We start from the raw sequence: 22,542 nt of genomic DNA on the forward strand, positions 1-22,542 counted from the left end.
AGGTCTGAGCAGATATTTGAATAAAATGTAAGATGTTTCAAAGAAATAGGACATGAGGGGTTGGAGAGATGGCTCAGTGGATAAGATCACAGATTACCTCTTCAGAGAACCCAAGTTCAGTTTCCTACACCATGTCAAGTGGCTCACAACAGCCTATAACTCCAGCTGCCAGGGATCTGATGCCCTCTTCTGGCCTCTGTGGGCACCTACACTCATTTATATGCATGCATATCTAATTTAAAATAAAGGTTATTTTTTAAACCATTTGAAGAAATGGGGGGAAATGAATAATTCAATTTAACTGTATTGAATAGCTATTAGGAATAGATGTGTGGGGTCATTGGTAGTGCTGGGAGAATCCTAGTCCAGGGCCCTGCTTGAGGCAAGGCAAAGCACAATGTCAGTGGGGAAAGCTGAATGAAGGGCACACAGAAACGGTTTACAACTCTTCTGTATATCTAAACACTTCCCTAGCTATCACCATTACTAACAAGCCTCCTGCCTCAGGGTTCTGGGAAACCATCAGAAACCATTAGCCTGGTCAGGCCTTGTTGATTTAATCCAATCAAAAGTGACCTTCAGAAGTCGGGATTCCTTTCTGGGGAGCCCATTTCTCGTGGGTAAACATCCCCTGTGCCAGAAAAATCTGTTTCTATGACTCTAAAATCTTCATGCTGTGAGATAAAATAAATCCACTTTTGTTTAGAGAAAATTGTCTGCTATAAAGCAAGACTGTGTCGTGTGTTTAGAGCCCCCAGGGACTTCCTCCTTCCCACAGCTTCATAGTGGGGCCTTCGTTTTCTTGAAGTTTTTCCCTCCCAACATTTGAGTCATTCAAAAGTTTCTCCATTCTGCTCTTCTTGGTCTTAATAAACTGTGATGTCCACAGCTCAGCACCGGACATTAAATAAGCGAGTAAGGAGAAATGAGGTTTAAAGCTGGGCATGATGATACATGCCTTTAATCCAAGCACTTGAGTCTCAGAGACAGGCAGATCTCTGTGGGTTCAAAAACAGCATAGTCTTCATAGAGAGCTTCAGGCCAGCAAGGGCTACCTAGGGAGACCCTGTCTACATAAATAATCAGCAGTAGGATGCAGGGAGAGCAGGGTGTATCATCACTCAGACTGGACGGACAAGTCTTTACTGGGCACCTTGACAACCTGCATCTCACAATCTGTTTCCTTTCCTTATGCATTGCTCCTTCGCTGCCATTAAGCCAGATGCCTTAAGCATTTACTCTTAACCAACAGACAGCCAGACAGAGATCATCAAGTCTTTTCAGCGGTCACCAGGTTCCTAAAATACTCTTTTGCCCAGAGACAGATTTCTCAAGTTACATAGAGAAGAAATTGATTCCAAAGTCACTTTTCTGATATACTCAACTATACACATCAGTGGCTCTGTCTGTTGGATCTCACATCTCACCAGAAAGGTGAAGATACTGTGTTTATCAACTTTACAGGATGTTGCAAGAGCTGATTGAAACCTCCGTGGTGCCATCTGATATAAGTCTCAGGCCATGCCTCCCAAGTCACCACAGCATGTGACATGTCCAGGCCCCTTGAGGGCACTCCCTCGAAACCAGTCTCTTGATTGTAGGTGACTTGCTGTGGCCTGTAACCAGTATGTCACCCAACTGTACTTTCAGACATGCATGCCGAGCGCCAGTAAGGCTATCACCCAAAGCTGAGAAGTAGTTTTTCTAATGCTGCAGGCTCATGCACAGGGTACCAAAATAGCACGAGAAATACTATACCCATATTGCTTTCTCCTAGACATCTGACACTTGTAAAGCTCGTGCCAAATTTCTTGTCACATATGTGTCTGGAAGCCTCCGTGCTGAGAGGCATTTCTTATCTCCTGACATTTCAGAGCTGCATGGAGCTAGACAAGCAGAGACTCCTTCGAAAAGGCAAGAGACAAAGGCAGGCATTCTTTGAAGGTGACCTCTGCGGCCCTCACTGAGGGAGGACATCCTGGCACATCTGTAATCCCTGAGATATTCTAAGTGTTGGGCTTGCAGCTTGCAGCTGGTAGCCGCTGTACTGTCCCCCCACCCCCACTCTCCAAGGTCACCTAGAAAGAGCCCACATAGCAGCCAGATGTAGAGATGCTACCGCAGGCAGACTAACCACAAGACCCAACATCCTAAGGGGCTTGGCTCAATGCTCTGTCCCCAGTGACGTGTGTTGATGCTATCGATGGCTGGGACTCATGCTTTCAGAACAAGAAACAACAGTAGAAAACTCCCAAGTGACTCCCTTCCCTTCTGATCTTGCCCCTGTCACCTAACAAGGTGGTACTTCCAATGTGAGTCTTCTACAAATATGTGTGTCAGAATAACTTTGCTTGTTTACTTATCTGTTTATTTAATTAGAGTCACATACAGCCCAACATGCTCTTGGACTCACTTTGTAGACAACGATAATCTTGACTTCTGGATGTTTCTGCTACAGCCTCGGGATTCTGGGAACTACAGGCATGTATTACTATGCTGGTTTATTCAGCACTGGAGATCAAACCCAGTGCTTCACACTTACTAAGCAAGAAGGCTCTCTACCAGCAGAACCACAGTCCAAGTCCTGATTGGAAATGTGGATTCCCGAGTCCTACTTAGACTTTTGCTTAGTCCTAGTAATTCCTTAGGCAAGTGGGATCCAAGACTCCCCTCACTGCTTTCTTTTTAACGTTTTATTCTCTCAGATATTTTATATGCATTAAGGCTTTAATAAATTTAACAGACTCCTCACATTAATTAGAGTACACAAACACCCAGCTTGTGAAGAGGCTTTCTGGTCATGAGCCTCTGTCAGAAGACAGTGAACCAGACACTCTAAGTTTAACCCAATACACTCTATGCTTAACCCAATACAACCAAAGTGGCTTGTGCTCAGGAGGAAGGAATGCGCTTCCTGACTGAGCCACCCTGTCCCTCTCAGCCTGCCTTGCTCAAGCCCAGCTTTTGGAATAATGCACACAGCCATGTGATGGTCTAGCACCAGCCACCTTGCAGTCTTTAACATTCTATATTCCATTTTATTGGTGCTGTAATAAGTTACCACAAAGTTAGTGCAATGCTGTAGGCTGGAAGCACAGTCACGAGGGTAATGAAGTAAAACTGAGGTCTCAGGACACTCCCTGGTCCCTACAGAGTCTGTGTGTAGGAGAGGGCTGGCTTCTTGTCTCCTCTAGCAACCACCCACTCTCTTTGGTTCACAGACCCCTTCCATCTTCAGACACCACCCTGCTTCTCTGTGACTGTTAACCATTCTCTCTGCCTCTCTTCCGCTTCTCTCTTTAGTTGTCAAGGACCTTTGTGGCTATTTGGAGACTGCTAACTAAATATTAAATCTATTTATTCAGTGTATGCATGCATGTATACAAGTATGTGTTTGCTCACAGCAGGGGAAAAAGCCCATATACACACTACAATGTATTTGCAGAGGTCAGAGGACAACTTGTGAGAGCCGGTTGTCCCCTTCTATCACGTTGGTCCTGGAGATCCAGATCAGGTTGACAAGGTTGGTAGCCAGCACCTTCACCTGCTGGACCGTCTCACCAGCTCCCCAGTTCAAGATTCTTAATGCATGATTGCATATTTGACAGCATCCACAAAGTCCTTTTTGCCATGTTAACAGAAAGTTTTCACAGGCTCCAGGCATGAAGATGAGGACATCTTGGGCAAGGTGCACTGCTGCCTACAACGCTTTGCATCTGTAACATCTAGTTTGCCTTCAGTTGCGTTCCATCAAAAACAGATCCTGAGCCTGAGATCTGAGGAAAGGTCTTAGCAATCCCAGCCCAGCATGGGGGTGTAGGGAGGGCAAAGTTGATCAGTAAGAAGCGGGTGGGAAAAGGGAGTCCAGATAAGGAGACTACTATCCACAGTGGGACTGAATCCTCCAGCTTCAATACAAAACACTACTTACAATCATCCCATGATGGGTCAAGGTACTTTGGTGGTTACCCACCTATCCCTGTCACCTATTTATGAGGGGTTCATCAATGTCCATCTTACTACCCACAGCTGGGCTCCACAGCTATTGAATATTTGAATATACTTGGTAGAGATACACAGAACCACAGGCTGGTTACATCCCACGCATTTCCAAGTGGATCTAGAAGAAGGGTCAGAACACCAGCAATGTCTAACACAAGGGGGTCGGGTTCTGAGGGTTGTACGGCCATGTGCACTCAACGTTTAATGTTCCTTTTCTTCAATCTAGGGAAAACCAATAGCATCATGGTCACCTAAGCAATGGCTGTATAAAGTATTTAAATAATGGAATCATTTAAATGTCTACCAACAGGGGACTAGCTAAATATGATAGTGATATACTGAAATATTCTACTATAATTAAATATAATATCAATAAGGAAAATGGTTCCTATCATAAAGTTGAGTTGGGGATTAGGGGCAGGTTACAAATAGTAAGTATATTATCTTATTATGTAAAAATTTGCATTATAATATATGATATGTATATATAGCAAGATGTCTTTAAAGTGTTGTTCAAAATGTCAGCAAAAGTCGTTTCTAAGAAGCAGAACTTATCACCCTTTGGATTATCTTCTTCATGTTTCTCCATATTACAAAAATTACAATGTGCAACATATAATATATTAATCAAGGTGTTGTGAAGATATTTTCTACTTTGAAATTTCCATTGTTCCTAGAACTTATATTTCTGTATAGTTCTAATATGGTAATGTCAAGTTGCTTGTGTATGCAGGCTTTTATCTTAAATTACATGGGGCTGAGGATCAAACATTACACAAAATATTAAGGCATATTTTGAATACACCAGATGTTTAATAAATATTTATTCTTTAATTGATTTTCATCAGAATAAGACTGAGTAAAACAGCATAACACACTGAAGAACTGGGTCAGAGAGAGCTTTTTATACCATGTGGCAGTGACCTCCCAGGAGCTCTAAGGTCTGGTGTGGCTTATCAGGCAACAGCCTGCCGATGCAGGCAGGGACAGGCCCGCCAGTGCACACACACCCACACTACCCCAGAGATTGCATCGAGAGCTGCATTTGCCTTAAATAGGACTGAAAAAGAAGGCAAGTGAAAACTGTTTCACAGCTCAAATGAGATGTGTGGAATCTGTGTCAATCTGCTCAAAATTAATTCCAGTTTGTCCCCTGAGACACTTGGGCCTTCCTCAGAAGCAACATGCACTTCCAGAGCTGACCGAGCTGTAGAGAACAAGGCAAGAGGAGAGTAAGCCCTGGGTCAGGAAGAGAAGACTGCTGTGTCCAGGCCCACAGACTTTCCTCGATCCACCACTTCATACCCTGATTATGTCAAAGGGAGACATAATCTGGTCTCCCTCTGGTCTGGGTTGTGTAAGAATTTTCCTTTGATGATCCAAATCCAAATAACAGGCAAGTAGAGAGAAAATGGAGAAGTGGACAAGTCCCAGTTGATTTGTGTATTAAAGATCTGAGAGATATAGCCAGCGGAGAAAGGAAGGCAGAAGAGCAGAAATCAGATGAGACATATGTATATATGAGAATTTGTATGTGTAGCACAGGGAGATGACATCCTCCTGATATTTGTGTGGAAGAGGATAAAGATGATAATAAAGGAGGAAGAATCTATGGTGCTTCTTTTCTATATGAAAACTGCATAGTCTATTCTAATAGCTATTGAATTAAATAGTATAAATGGCTAATGTGCACATTATCTGAATTATGTGCCAATAAAGCTGTTTTTTAAAAAGTATCCCCTCCCCCAAATAACATACATATGCACTTTCCTTAGAAGTTTGTTGTTAAGGCAAAAATAGCTCAAGAACCCTAAATGCTTTTAAGGCACCAGCCATGCTTTCGAATTCATCCTTGCACAAGATTGAACCATGTGAGACTTCTGTTATGTTTTGGTAACAAAAAGTTAGGAAAATGACCCTTGAGAGAGAGAGAGAGAGAGAGAGAGAGAGAGAGAGAGAGAGTGTTTGTATGTTAACAAACACTAGGCTAGAGAACTTGCCTGCTAGTCCAAAGTATTCCTTTCAAAAGTTGGGAAATCGAACTTTCTTTAGAGCTCCCATTGTTACCAAGCAGCAAGAATCTGGGAAGGGTGGAAGCTTGATCTGGGGTCTTGGGAATTCTCTTCCCCACCCACATCCAACACTTCCTGTGATTGTTTATAGAGAGCAGCAATTTGAGGGTAAGCATGTTTAGAAGGCAGTCATTACGCCTATGGCTGCATCCAGCTCTTCTGGTCTTTGGAACAAATCACGCTGGCGTGTATCCAATCCATTGCACACCGCCACCCAGCTAACAACCACAGCCATGTAGCACCAGCCACCCCGGCCTAACCTGGAGACTAAGTGGTGCCCACAGCTACCATTCTGCTCTTACATCCTCTGAAAGGACAACAGTGGAATAACAGTAACTATCAATTCCTGAGCATCAACCTGGGCAGAGACTGTCAGAGGCTACGGCAGTGAAATGTAGAGAGTCCAGATCTTCACTAGGAATTTTTAAATCACTAGATGTCACCAATGTAAATAACACCCATCTGTGACTCACATCAGAAATTTACAAAGTTAATTATGGGATATAATTTCTGATTCTCTCCCAGGATGGTTCTGGCGCTGCTATGTGCTAGGCGATGGTCTAGACATTTTACATATGGCAGCTCTTAATTTTCACAATATCCTATTACGAGGGTAATAAGCACCCCATTTTGCAAGTTTAAAGAAACTGCAAACATGTAGGGAAAAGACCCAGCCTGATTTTAAAACAGTATCCGAGAGCTCAAGAAGCTTTGATCTGCAGACACTGCAGCTCCTTGGGAGCCCCAACGCCATTGCTGCTGCATCCACCATTTTTCCATATTCTTATTTTCTGTGACGCCCTAGGAGTGACTTGTAAGGCTGAAATCACCCCTGTGTGTTGGCCAGAGAGGACAACGCTATGCCACAGGATAAGCTGGAGCTCAGTAGCCCAATATAATAGAGATTTCTTCCTCACGCAAAGTCAATTATGGATGCTGGGAGCCCTTTGAGGTAGCTAAGAACCCCCCTGCCCCAATCCCCCCCAGGGCCCTCTTAACAATCCCCCTCCCAGCTCCATGCCCTCCCTTTTTTTGAGACAGAGTCTTTCTATGTAGTTATGGCTATCCTGAAACTCATTATGTAGACTAGACTGGCCTAACTCAAAATGATCCTCCTACGTCTAGGATTAAAAATGTATCTGAGTCCACTTGGAATATTCCCCCTCTCCCCCTCCCTCTTGCCCTCCCTTCCCCCTCTCTCTAACTAGCCCAATTAGTATAATCAGTGCTACTGGTATGCACACTGGTGTGGTGACATCAGTCAGGGAATGGGCCACACCCTCAAAGGAAAATAACTCTTTCCCACTAGCAGCCATCAAATGTAAATAACTCCTCAGTGGTGGTGGTGGGCGCTTGTGAGACCCTTTCCCTCCATTCTGTTCTGTTGACTGGCTTAAGTCTGCACAGATCCTGTAGTAGCAGCCACAGCTGCCATGAGTTCACCAATGCAGTGGTCCTGTTGTGTCCAAAGGACAGCGTTTCACAGCACACTTCTTCCTTCAACTCCTACATCCTTTCTGCCCCCTCTTCCGTGATGTTCCGAGCCTTAGGAGGGGGGAGATGAAATAGATGTCTCATTTAGAGCTGAGCATTCTCAGTGTAATAAGGCCCCAGACTTTAGTAGGCATTTAGACCTTAGCACAGCTGACTCTATGAGGGAGCTGCTATTAAAGCTGTAAAACTCAGTATGAAGACAGCCCTACCTGCCAACACTAAAACAAAGGCCTAATCCATCAAAGTCCACACACTCCTCAGAAAGTCTCAAGATGTACCAACCTTGCTTCTTAGCTTCTGTAGTTCTGCTTCTGGCTAACTGTTCTGGTTAACTGAAGTCTGTCAACCCAGAACACTTTTTGTTTGTGCTTGAAATCTCATTCTGAGATGGGCTCGGGGCTACGATGGGATCCAGAACCCAGTGTAGTCACTGGCCGGCTAATAAAAATTTTCTGTTGGCTTAAACCCATGTCAAATTAAGTCTTCTCTGGTGAATACCCAACACTCAGTCACTTACTGTCAGCACGTTGACCAGTTGTGAGTCTCTGTATTAGCCACTGCCCACTGGGGGTAGGAGTCGGGGTGGGGAGCTTCTCTGTCACGACTCTACTTCTTAGCTGTGGCACTCTAACTATCCAGAGAGGCCTTGTCTACTGACTCGCCTGCAAGTTTACTTCAAAGCTGACTGTGTGTCATCTGTTGATTTCCTTGTCACTGAGAGTGCATGACTTCCTTCTCTTGTTCCTCCTGTCTGCTTCTGTGCTTTGTGCATGCTTGTACAACTCATCTTTGTTTACATTCCTCTCTTCCCATCTAATCTCCACCACCCTGCCTTCTTGCCTCATCGTGCCACCCAACATTAAGGCACTGCACGGTTACTGTTGAGCTGCAGGTCAATACAGAACCCCAGCTCCTTTAGCAATAACCATTAGAGATTTGTCTGAATTGTCTGGGCTTTTGAAATATTTTACTTCACCTCAATAGATAGCCCTGCTTCTCTTCTGCATGATTCCAGTTGATATCATCCACTCTCTGAAAGCCCAGCCTGATTGTACAATGCTGATTTTAAAAAGCTTATGCTTACCTGTTTTTATAAAGACATTGTAGGTTTTCTTTGTCTTTTATTCCCTATGAATTTTTTTATTTTCTTTCTTTTTATTATTTTTTTTTATTTTGAAGCAGGGTCTCATGCATCACAGACTGGTTTCAAACTTGCTCTGTAGCCCAAGGATGACCCTTGAACTTCTGATCCTCCTGTCTCCACACACAAGCCGTTGAATTACTTTCACCCTATACCTTCCCCCTTTCCTGCTTCCTAACCCACCACTCCCACTTCCTGGCCCTGGCATTCCCCGGTACTAGGGCACATGATCTTCACAAGACCAAGGGCCTCTCCTTTCAATGATGGCCAACTAGGCCATCTTCTGCTACATATGCAGCTAGAGGCACGAGCTCTGGGAGTACTGGTGAATTCATATTGTTGTTCCTCCTATACGATTGCAGACCCCTTCAACTCCTTTGGTATTTTCTCAAGCTCCTCCACTGGGGGCCCTGTGTTCCAACCAATAGATGACTGTGAGCATCCACTTCTGTGTTTGCCAGGCACTGGCTTAGCCTCATAAGAGACAGCTATATCACGGTCAGCAAAATCTTCCTGGCATATGCAATAGTGTCTGGGTTTGATGGCTGTTTATGGGATGGATCCCTGGGTGGGGCAGTCTCTGGATGGTCCTTCCTTCCGACTCAGCTCCAAACTATGTCTCTGAAACTCCTTCTATTGGTATTTTGTTCCCCATTCTAAGGAGGAATGAAGTATCCACACTTGGGTCTTCCTTCTTGAGTTTAATGTGTTTTACAAATTGCATCTTGGGTATTCTCAGTTTCTGGGCTAATATCCACTTATCAGTGAGTGCATATCACGTGTGTTCTTCTGTGATTGGGTTACCTCACTAGGATGCATCCATTTGCCTAAGAATTTCATAAATTCATTGTTTTTAATAGCTGAGTAGTACTCCATTGTGTAAATGTACCATATTTTCTGTATCCATTTCTCTGTTGAGGGACATCTGGGTTCTTTCCAGCTTCTGGCTATTATAAATGAGGCTGCTATGAACATAGTGGAATATGTGTTTTTATTACAAGTTGGAACATCTTCTGGGTATATGCCCAGAAGAGGTATTGCTGGATCCTCCGGTAGTACTATGTCCAATTTTCTGAGGAACTGCCAGACTGACTTCCAGAGTGGCTGTACCAGCTTGCAATCCCACCAGCAATGGAGGAGTGTTCCTCTTTCACCACATCATCACCAGCATCTGCTGAATTTTTGATCTTAGCCATTCTGACTGGTGTGAGGTGGAATCTCAGGGTTGTTTTGATTTGCATTTCCCTGATGATTAAAGATGTTGAACACTTTTTCAGGTGATTCTCAGCCATTCTCAGCCATTCCTCAATTGAGAATTCTTTGTTTAGTTCTGTACCCCATTTTTAATGGGTTTATTTGATTTTCTGAAGTTCAGCTTCTTGAGTTCTTTATATATATTGGATATTAGTCCCCTATCTGATTTAGGATTGGTAAAGATCCTTTCCCAATCTGTTGGTGGCCTTTTTGTCTTATTGACGGTGTCTTTTGCCCTACAGAAGCTTTGCAATTTTATGAGGTCCCATTTGTCGATTCTCCATCTTACAGCACAAGCCATTGCTGTTCTGTTCAGGAATTTTTCCCCTGTGCCCATATCTTCAAGGCTTTTCACCACTTTGTCCTCTATAAGTTTTAGTGTCTCTGGTTTTATGTGGAGTTCCTTGATCAACTTAGACTTGAGCTTTGTACAAGGAGATAAGAATGGATCAATTTGCATTCTTCTCCATGATAACGGCCAGTTGAGCCAGGACCATTTGTTGAAAATGCTGTCTTTTTTCCACTGGATGGTTTTAGCTCCCCTGTCAAAGATCAAGTGACCATAGGTGTGTGAGTTGATTTCTGGGTCTTTAATTCTACTCCATTGATCTACCTGTCTGTTGCTGAACCAGTACTATGCAGTTTTTTGTTTGTTTGTTTGTTTTTATCAAAATTGCTCTGTAGTACAGCTTGAGGTCAGGCATGGTGATTCCACCAGAGGTTCTTTTATTGTTGAGAATAGTTTTTGCTATCCTAGGATTTTTGTTATTCCAGATGAATTTGCATTTTGAATTTTGAATATTCCAGAATGAATTCTTCATTCTAACCCAATGAAGAATTGAGTTGGAATTTTGATGGGTATTGCATTGAATCTGTAGATTGCTTTTGGCAAGATAGCCATTTTTACTATATTAATCCTGCCAACCCATAAGCATGGGAGATCTTTCCATCTTCTGAGATCTTCTTTGATTTCTTACTTTAGAGACTTGAAGTTATTTTTTTATTAGATATTTTCTTTATAGACATTTCAAATGCTATCCCTATACCCTCCCTCCGCCCTGCTCCCCTACCCACCCACTCCCGCTTCTTGGCATTACCCTGTACTGGGGCATATAAAGTTTGCAATACCAAGGAGCCTCTCTTCCCAGTGATGGCCGACTAGGCCATCTTCTGTTACATATGCAGCTAGAGATACAAGCTCTGGGGTTATTGGTTAGTTCATATTGTTGTTCCACCTATAGGGTTGCAGACCCCTTAAGCTCCTTAGGTGCTTTCTATAGCTTCTCCATTGGGGTCCCTGTGTTCCATCTTATAGATGACTGTGATCATCCACTTCTGTATTTGCCAGGCACTGGCATAGCCTCATACGAGACAGCTATAACAGGGTCCCTTCATCAAAATCTTTCTGGCATTCATATGCAATAGTGTCTGGGTTGATTCCTCAGAAAATTGGACATAATACTACCGGAAGATCCAGCAATACCTCTCCTGGGCATATATCCAGAAGAAGTTCCAACTGGTAATAAGAACACACGCTCCACTATGATCATAGCAGCCTTATTTATAATAGCCAGAAGCTGGAAAGAATACAGATGTCCCTCAACAGAAGAATGGATACAGAAAATGTGGTACATTTACACAATGGAGTACTACTCCGCTATTAAAAACAATGGATTTATGAAATTCTTGGACAAATGGATGTATCTGGAGGATATCATCCTTAGTGAGGTAACCCAATCACAAAAGAAGTCATTAGATATGCACTCACGGATAAATGGATATTAACCCAGAAACATAGAACACCCAAGATACAATTTGCAAAACACAAGAAAATCAAGAAGAGGGAAGACCAATGGGTGGATACTTCATTCCTCCTTAGAATAGGGAACAAAATATCCATGAAAGGAGTTACAAAGACAAAGTTTGGAGCTAAGACAAAAGGATTCTATCCAGAGAATACCCACCCCGGGATCCATCTCATAATCAGCCACCAAATGGAGACTTGAAGTTCTTATCATACAGATCTTTCACTTCCTTAGTTAGAGTCACACCAAGGTATTTTATATTATTTGTGACTATTCTGAAGGGTGTTGTTTCCCTAATTTCTTCCTCAGCCTGTTTATCCTTTGTTTAGAGAAAGGCCATTGATTTGTTTGAGTTAATTTTATATCCAGCTACTGCACTGAAGCTGTTTATCAGGTTTAGGAGTTCTCTGGTGGAATTTTTAGGATCACTTATGTATACTATCATATCATCTGCAAATAGTAATATTTTGAGTTCTTCCTTTCCAATTTGTACCCCCTTGATCTTCCTTTGTTGTTGAATTGCTCTGGCTAGGACTTCGAGTACTATATTGAATATGTAGGGAGAAAGTGGGCAGCCTTGTCTAGTCCCTGGTTTTAGTGGGATTGCTTCAAGTTTCTCTCCATTTAGTTTGATGTTGGCTACTGGTTTGCTGTATATAGCTTTTATTATGTTTAGGTATGGGCCTTGAATTCCTGATCTTTCCAAGACTTTTATCATGAATGGATGTTGGATTTTGTCAAATGCTTTCTCAGCATCTAATGAGATGATCATGTGGTTTTTTTCTTTGAGTTTGTTTAATAGTGGATTATGTTGATGGATTTCCGTATATTAAACTATCCCTGTATCCCTAGGGGATCAAGCCTACTTGATCATGATGGATGATCATTTTGATGTGTTCTTGGATTTGGTTTGTGAGAATTTATTGAGTATTTTTACATCAATATTCATAAGGGAAATTGGTCTGAAGTTCTCTTTCTTTGTTGGGTCTTTGTGTGGTTTAGGTATCAGAGTAATTGTGGCTTCATAGAATGAATTGATTGGGTAGAGTACCTTTTGTTTCTACTTTGTGGAATAGTTTGAGGAGAATTGGAATTAGGTCTTCTTTGAAGGTCTGATAGAACTCTGCACTAAACCCATCTGGCCCTGGGCTTTTTTTTTTTTTTTTTTTTTTTTTTGGTTGGGACATGATTAATGACTGCTTCTATTTCTTTATGGGAAATGGGACTGTTTAGATCATTAATCTGATCCTGATCTAATTTTGGTACCTGGTATCTGTCTAGGAAATTGTCCATTTCATCCAGGTTTTCCAATTTTGTTGAGTATAGCCTTTTTTAGTAGGATCTAATGATGTTTTGGATTTCCTCGGATTCTATTGTTATATCTCCTTTTTCATTTCTGATTTTGTTAATTAGGATACTGTCCCTGCGCCCTCTAGTTAGTCTGGCTAAGGGTTTATCTATCTTGTTGATTTCCTCAAATAACCAGCTCCTGGTCTGGTTGATTCTTTGAATAGTTCTTTTTGTTTCCATTTGGTTGATTTCAGCTCTAAGTTTGATTATTTCCTGCCATCTACTCCTCTTGGGTGAATTTGCTTCTTTATGTTCTAGAGCTTTTAGGTGTGCTGTCAAGCTGCTAGTGTGTGCTCTCTCTAGTTTCTTTTTGGAGGCACTCAGAGCTATGAGTTTTCCTCTTAGGAATGCTTTCATTGTGTCCCATAAGTTTGGGTATGTTGTGGCTTCATTTTCATTAAACTCTAAAAAGTCTTTAATCTCTTTATTTCTTCCTTGACAAAGTTATTGAGTAGACTGTTGTTCAGCTTCAACGTGAATGTTGGCTTTCTATTATTTATGTTGTTATTGAAGATCAGCCTTAGCCCATGGTGATCTGATAGAATGCATGGGGTAATTTCAGTATTATTGTATCTGTTGAGGCCTGTTTTGTGACTGATTATATGGTCAATTTTGGAGAAGGTACCATGAGGTGCTGAGAAGAAGTTATATCCTTTTGTTTTAGGATAAAAATGTTCTGTAGATACATGTTAAATCCATTTGTTTTATAACTTCTGTTAGTGTCCATGTGTCTCTGTTTGGTTTCTGTTTCCAGGATCTGTCCATTGATGAGTGGGGTGTTGAAGTCTCCCATTATTATTGTGTGAGGTGCAATGTATGGTTTGAGCTTTACTAGAGTTTCCTTAATGAATGTGGCTGCCCTTGCATTTGGAGCATATTCAGAATTGAGCATTCATCTTGGAAGATTTTACCTTTGATGAGTATAAAGTGCCCCTCATCTTTTATGATAAATTTGGGTTGGAAGTTGATTTAATTTGATATTACAATGGCTACTCCAGCTTGTTTCTTTGGACCATTTCCTTGGAAATTTTTTCCAGCCTTTTACTCTGAGGTAATGTCTGTCTTTGTCCCTGAGGTGGGTTTCCTGTATGCAGCAAAATGTTGGGTCCTCTTTATGTAGCCAGTCTGTTAGTCTATATCTTTTTATTGGGGAATTGAGTCCATTGATATTAAGAGATATTAAGGAAAAGTAATTGTTGCTTCCTGTTATTTTTGTTGTTAAAGTTGGGATTCTGTCCTTGTGGCTATCCTCTTTTAGGTTTGTTGAAGGATTATTTTCTTGCTTTTTCTAGGGCATAATTTCCCTCCTTGTGTTGGAGTTTTCCCATTATTATCCTTTGAAGGGTTGGATTCGTGGAAAGATATTGTGTGAATTTGGTTTTGTCATGGAATACTTTGGTTTCTCCATCTATGGTAATTGAGAGTTTTGCTGGGTGTAGTAGCCTGGGCTGGCATTTGTGTTCTCTTAGGGTCTGTATAACATCTGTCCAGGATCTTCTGGCTTTCATATTCTCTGGTGAGAAGTCTGGTATAATTCTAATAAGTCTGCATTTATATGTTACTTGACCTTTTTCCCTTACTGCTTTTAATATTCTATCTTTTTTAGTGCATTTGTTGTTCTGATTATTATGTGTCGGGAGGAATTTCTTTTCTGGTCCAGTTCATATGGAGTTCTGTAGGCTTCTTGTATGTTCATGGGCATCTCTCTTTTTAGGTTAGGGAAGTTTTCTTCTATAATTTTGTTGAAGATATTTACTGGCCCTTTAAGTTGAAAATCTTCATTCTCATCTATATCTATTATCCTTACGTTTGGTCTTCTCATTGTGTCCTGGATTTCCTGGATGTTTTGAGTTAGGATCTTTTTGCATTTTGCACTTTCTTTGATTGTTGTGTCCATGTCTTCTATGGAATCTTCTGCACCTGAGATTCTCTCTTCCATCTCTTGTATTCTGTTGCTGATGCTCGCATATATGGTTCCTGATTTCTTTCCCAGGATTTCTATCTCCAAAGTTTTCTCCCTTTGGGTTTTTTTGTTTGTTTGTTTGTTTCTTTCTACTTCCATTTTTAGATCTTAGATGGTTTTGTTCAATTTCATCACTTGTTTGGTTGTGTTTTCCTGTAATTCTTTAAGGATTTTTGTGTTTCCTCTTTAAGAGCTTCTACCTCTTTAGCAGTGTTCTCCTGTATTTCTTTAAGTGAGTTATTGATATCCTCCTACCAGCATCATGAGATATGATTTTCAATCCAAATCTTTCTTTTTGTGTGTGTGTGGGGGTATCCAGGAATAGCTGTGGTGCATGTACTGGGTTCTGATGATGCCGAATGGTCTTGGTTTCTGTTAGTAAGATTCTTACATTTGTCTTTTCCATCTGGTAATCTCTGGTGTTAGATGTTCTAGCTGTCTCTGGCTGGAGCTTGTTCCTCCTGTGATTCTGTTAGCCTCTATCAGCACTCCTGGGAGTCAAACTTTCTCCTGAGTCCCAGTGGTCAGAGCACTCTCTGCAGGCAAGCTCTCCTCTTGCAGGGGAGGTGCACAGAGGTCTGGAACTCAGAGCCACCTCTTGGCTGAAGATGAAGGCCTGAAGGGACCCTATCCAAGAAGCTCTGTTGCTTCTGGGGCCCACATGCTCTCCTGCGCGGACTGGTGTCTGAGAGTCCCGGGATACATGATGGCACTCTCACCTGAGTCCCAGGGTCAGAGCCCTCCCTGGAGGCCAACTCTCCTCTGGAGGGGAAGGTGCCCGGAGGTCTGGGTCTCAGCTCTGCCTCCTGGCTGAGGATGAAGACTTTTTCAAAAGGGATCCTGTCCAAGAAGCTCTGTTGCTTCTGGGGCCCATGCACTCTCCTGCGCAGACTGGTCTCTGATAGACCCGGGATACACGATGGCACACTCACCAGAGTCCCAGGGTCAGAGCCCTCTCTGGAGGCCGACTCTCCTCAGTGATCCTAAGACCCTGGGTGTGCTAGGGTGCCTGTGGCATGGAGAGTCCTCTGGGGACCGTGGGACCATCCTCTGTGTTCATGCCCAAGGTGTTGCAGGGCTGGCTCCAACAAGGAACGAACTCCAGCCTCTGGTTGGGCAGGTTTCCTGTGTCGCCTGTTCCTGCTGACACAAGCCCCTCCAGGTTATTTTGGAATAGATGTTGCATTCCACTCACCAGTGATCCCAAGATCTTGGGTGTGCTAGGGCGCCTGTAGCATGCAGAGTCCTCTGAGGACCTTGGGACCATCCGCCAAGTTTGCACCCAAGGTAGCGTGGGGCTGGTCCACCATGTCCAGTTTTATGTGGTCCAAAGCTTCATGCAAACTAGGCAAAGCACACTAACAACTCAGCTATACTACAGCACTGTTCAATTTCCTTACATAAGTAATGTAATAACTGTGGCTTCTTCCCTGGTTATATGAATTGTTAACACTTTGAAGACTGTCCATCATCCTCAGACATGCTTTGTAGTATTGATGAATACTTTCTCCAGAACAGAACTGTATTTCCTTCCAAACTATAGCATATCCTTGAGTATTGCCACTACTCCCACACATTGGTTTCTATTTGAAAGTTCCTTTGGACAACTGTAACACTAATGGGTTGTTATTTTCTTTTGTGTAGCCCTGGCTGGCTGGGAACTCTCCATGTAGCTAAGACTGGCATCAAACTCACAAAGATCTACCTGCCTCTGCCTTTGGAGTGCTGAAATTGTTTTTGTTTCACATTATTATCTTTATTTATCACTGAATCTTTGTAATTATCTTGAGGCTTCCTGTGAATTCTGAAAACAGATTGTGACAGTCAAAAGTGTGGACAGATTTAATCACCCCCTAGGCAAACTTTTTTTTTAAAGGAAAGAATAATAACTCATCTTTAAATATTTATTCTGGGGTTTAGGTCAAGGTCTTAAGACTAAGCAAAACAATATGTTTCAACATTGCTGCCTTGGGCCATTCTTCATTCAAATGTCTTATGCTGCAAACTTGTCTCTTGGAAAAGAAACTGTTATCACAAAAGAGACAGTGAAAGTCTCAGACCTACCACAATACTGTGACCTGAGATCCTTTTCCAATGGAGAAAGTCACTGCTTCCTTTGAGCAACAGAGCCTTTCCTACAAATGATTCTTTCTGACATCAAAACAGAAAGAATGATCATTCACCTTATATTTGCTGGCATAGAGTTATTTGGATGTGGAAAAAAATAGAAAGAACATCTTCAAGAACAGTCTCCACTGCAGCTATAAACCTGTAAATACTCTCCTAGAAGAAGAAAACTGTCCATTGTGAGCAGCAGCAGTGAGCCAGCTGACTTGTCCACAGATACCCAGTGGCACAACAATAGACAACCACTTAACTAACCAGAAATCACACACAGCACTGGGGTGATAAGTGGGTCAGAAGTCCAAAATGTCCCATAAAATATGCAACCAAAACATAAGTGGTATGAAAATAACAATATAATGTTACAAATATGCCCAACAGAGAGGTAAGAATTTATACTGAACATTAAAATCATGTGTAAATGTCTATATCAAGAATCTAGATGGAAAAATAGAGAGGGTTGACCAGATGGCAAGATGGGTAGACATGCTTGGCCACAAGCCTGATGGCCCTGAGTTTGATCCCCATGTCTCTGAACGTGTTCTTTGCTGTGAAGTCACCATGACCACAGCAACTCTTAGAAAGGAAAGCATTGAATTGGGGCTGGCTTGCAGTTTGAGAGATTTAGTCCTTTGTCATCATGATGGGAAACAAGGTGGCATGCAGGCAGACATGGTGCTGGAGAAGTAGCTGAGAGTTCTACATCCAGATCCACAGGCAGCAGAAAGAGAGTAAGACACTGGGCTTGGAAGGGGCTTTTTAAAAATCTCAAAGCCAGTGACATACTTCCTCCAATAAGGCCACACCTCCTAATTCTTTTAAATAGTGCCACTCCCTGGTGACAAAGTAGTCAAACCTATGAGCCTATGGGGGACCACAAGGAGGAAGGAGAAAGCTGAGTCCACAAAGTCTCACTTCCACATATCATAGCACCATAGCACACATTCATTCTCTCTCTCTCTCTCTCTCTCTCTCTCTCTCTCTCTCTCTCTCTCTCTCTCTCTCTCTCTCTCCTGCACACACACACACACACACACACACACACACACACACACTTAATAACAATAGTAGTGGTAATAGTAATGAAAGAATTTTAATAAGCACTAAAAATAAAAAGACATTTTTTAAAAAAGAGGACTATTTGTGAGGTAAAAGAGGATGGGGGAGAAAGGAAGGATAAGGAGGAAGAGCAGGAGCAGTGAAGCGTTCAGTGCATGGAGAAAAATGTCACAGTGAAGCCCATTCATTCTTACCAATAATAAATGCCAATTAAAAGAAAAAGCAGGTCCTAGAGAGAGAGAGCATGGCAGCTAAGAGTGCATTGCCCTTCCAAAGGATCTGGGTTCAGTTCTCAGCACCCATATCAGGTGGCTCACAATCTCTTCTAACTCTAGTTCTGGTGACTCTGACACTCTTCAGTTATCTGAGACACCTACATGCGCATGGTACCTATACAGAGATGTACACACACATGCTTGCAAATAAAAATAAATAAATCTTTGAAAAAGGGTAGAAATAAAGAAGCAGACAGGTTAGGAAACAGTTTTTTAAGTGATTTATTCATGTTTATCTTATGTGCACTGGTGTTTTGTCTGCACATATGTTTGTGTGAGGCTGTCAGATCTTGGGGTTACAGACAGTTGTGAGCTGCCATGTGCGTGGCAGGAATTGAACCCGAGTCCTCCAGAAGAGAAGTCAGTGCTCTTATACACTGAACCATCTCTCCAGTCCCTAGTAGACATTTGTTTAAGAGAGAAAATGAGTGTTGACTTAAGAGACAGAGTATTTGGAAGTGTCCTGTGTTGTGGATGGGAATGTGAACGGGTGAATCACTTCAGTGGTTTGTTAGTCAATAAAGCCTAACTGAAAATTACCTTGGGATCCAGCAGCTTACACCTAGGTACACCTCCCCCCCAAAAAAAACTAAAAGCGGGGACTCAGGGGCTGGGGAGACCACTCAGTGGTTAGGAGCACTTTTAGCTATGGTAGAAGATCAGGATTCATTTCTCAGCACTCACATGAAGTCTTGTAGCCCCCTGTTGATTCCAATTACAGGGGATCCAACACCCTCTTCTGGCTTCTGTGGGCTTCTGTACTCATGTGCTACACATGAGTTCATGCAAGCAAACACACATACTAATAAATATATTTTTAAAAACAAAATGAACCCTCATATCAAGGCTGGGTGAAGCAACAGGGTAGGAAACCTAGTGTGGTAGAAACTCCCAGAATCTATGAGGATGATGCCAGTCATCCTGGTAATGGGGGACACAGAGCCTGAACCAGCCATCTTCAGGCAAAGTGTTTTTCCAGTAGTTAAACTGGGAGACCAACCCAGCTACAGAACCTTCAACCTAGAGCCTGTCCTCCCTGTAAAATGTGCTGAGGCAATGAAGGCGCAGAACTTGTGAGAGTGGCCAACCAATAAGTGGTCTAACTTGAGACCAACAACACAAGAGGGAACCCATGTCTAGGTGACCAGGAATCTCAGGCTAGATAGTCCAGAGACCTAGGATGGAAAAAAAGTCAACGAAATGATTCTCAATGATATTCTGCTCTATTATAGGTCAGTGTTTAGGGAGCAGATACAGAGACCTACAGCCAAACATGAGGTGGAAAGAGCCCAGATTGGATATCTCTATCAGGTCCCTCCACTTGGAGCTCTGGGAATAGGGGAAGGCAGAAATGTGGGAACCAGAGGAAAAACAAGCTCATAGAACCAACTAAACAGGGCTCATAGGTGCTCACAGAGACTAAAGTGGCAATCATGGAGCCTGCATGAATCTATGTTAGGTTCTCTTCATCTATGTTATGGTTGTTAGCTTGGTCTTTTTTGTGTGACTGCTAGCAGTGGGAGTGGGGGGTATCTCTAACTGTTTTGCCTTCTCTTAGGACCTTTTTCCTCCTCTAGTGTTGCATCACCCCCAGCCTTGATGTGAGGGTGTATGCCTAGTCTTACTTTATCTTGTTATGCTGGTATCCCTGGGAGGCCAGCTCTTTTCTCAAGGAAAATGGAGGAACAGAGGATCTAGGGAGATGGGGCGGGGAGACTGGGAGGAGTAGAGGGAGGGGAGACTGTGATCAAGATGTACTACCTGAGAGAAGAATAAAGAAAAAGAAGAAGAGAGAAGGGCCTCAGATATGTGTGTACTTGTGTTCACAGCAACCTGCTTCGCACAATCAAAACTGTGGAGCACAAATATTTATTAGCTAACAAATGAATAACAAAATATGATATAGTGCATATTATTACAATAGTGCTCTTCAGCCTCAAAAAGGATTTTGGTACTGATGCCCACTTCGGCAAAGATGAACCTTGAAGACATTTTGTTAAATTAAAGAAGCCAATTACAAAAGTCCACATTGTATCTACCATTCCATTTATAGGAAAAATACAAGAAAAGCAAACCCATGGAGATGAAGCTGACGCGACATAGAAAGTCATGGATTGATGTCTCCTGGTTCCTCTTGGGGGTGATGAAAATGGTTGGGAGCTAGAACTTGGTATCTCATAGATACAGTAGACAATTGCACATTATCAAGAACATTCTTGTTGCCACCAAATTATTTGTTTTTAAATGGTATAAATTATTAATTTCGCAGTGTGTCCATCTTAGTATAGTCAAAAATAATTTGAGCTGTGCATGACAGCAAACACATTTAATCCAGAACTAGGGAAGCAAAGGCAGGTGGATCTCTCTGAGTTGGAAGCCAGCCTGGTCTGTAGAGGGTACTAAGCCTGCTTTGGTTTTACAGTGAAACATTTTTTTTTTAGTAAATAAAAAAGGAGCTATGTGTAGTGACATACACCAATAATCCAAGCACTTTGGAAGCAGAAGTGGGAATATCAGGAGTTCAAGGTCATTCTCAGCTATAAGTTAAGTTCCAGGCCAATCTAGGCTCTGTGAGACCCCCATATTTAAAACACCTAAATAAATAAATAACTACATACATATATACATACATATATAAATGGGATTACATAACAATTGCATTATTTTAAAGACTTAATAGGGTTAATAATATTATGCAGTTAAGAGAAAACATTTTGATGGTAGGATGCTTAGCAATGCATGCCTTTATAATTTGCTAGCATTATCTATGCCAGACTTGTTTCATTTCTAAATTAATTCTCTATACACAAGAATTTTTGAAAGACCTAAAAATAGAAGCTGTTTAGTGAATTCCTTTTTTTTTTATTGAATGGAACCAGCAATGCCCTCAATCCATTTCTTTGCTTGAAAATGGAAGATGATCACAAATATTTATGACCAGACATCTAAAAGACCACAGCTCTCAGAAGTGTGAAAAACCTAATGTTCTGTTTTAAAAATCAATAAACTTTCAGCATCCCAAGAACTGCTGTCCTGGGTATTAGTCAGCATTGTACATAAATATAAAGATTCGTTCAACAAAATTTATGCTGAGTGCTCAGACAATGTCAAATGCTGTTGTAAGAGTTGGAAGTACAAAAGTGATCAAAGCAAGGTTGCTGTCCTGGAGGACCATACGAACAGAATAGAAGCCATAAATGATTTCATACATTACAGTTTCATGTATGCCAGGGGTGATGGATGAGGGTCCAGGGTCAGTGGTAAGTAAAAGCAAATAGCTTATCTTTGTCATCTCCCGAAATGATATTTAAAGCAAAGCATCAAGAAGGATCATCACAACATCACCCAGTTGACTGCAAATAACAATGGCTAAGACATATCATTCTGGATATTTGAGTTAGTAATCAATACTGAGTTCCATTTTATGTCTCCTCAATTAATCAAAAGAATGTGTAAATGCCTTCTTTCCGACTGCTCTCATTAGGAATATAAACACTTGAGTCATGGAATCCAGTACCATGCACTGGAGTTGACTCAAAGTCAGTGAATGACTGTCTTTCTTCTGTGTAGCTATCATCCAACTGGGTAGACAAGATGCTCATCAGAGGTATTTGAGAGCAATTATAGGATGGCATATGGCTCACCACATGTGAATTGACACAGCAGGAACCAATCTACAAGAATGTAAGATACCAATTGGCAATCAGAGCCCTTACATATTAGCAACCAAATGTGGTGGTTTCAGAGGAATCTTTGGGCTGAGGCTTGCTTTTGGAGACTTTTTTTTTTCTAGCTGCTTTTGTTCAAATTATGTGACGCTTCTAGATGATAGTCTAATACTGTTGATTCAAAGTCACACCTATCCAGATATGTTTCTTAAGACTGCAACAGAAATGTCACCAAAATATACATACCATACCAAAATATGCAAATTGGAAACTCTAGCATTGAAACCTGGGAGTACATGTCTTTAAAAAGTCTCTCAATTAGTTTTATCTGTTCT

Source organism: Mus caroli, unplaced genomic scaffold (assembly GCF_978045245.1).
Source record: "Mus caroli unplaced genomic scaffold, Mus_caroli_1 scaffold_3, whole genome shotgun sequence".
Classification (NCBI taxonomy): Eukaryota; Metazoa; Chordata; class Mammalia; order Rodentia; family Muridae; genus Mus; species Mus caroli.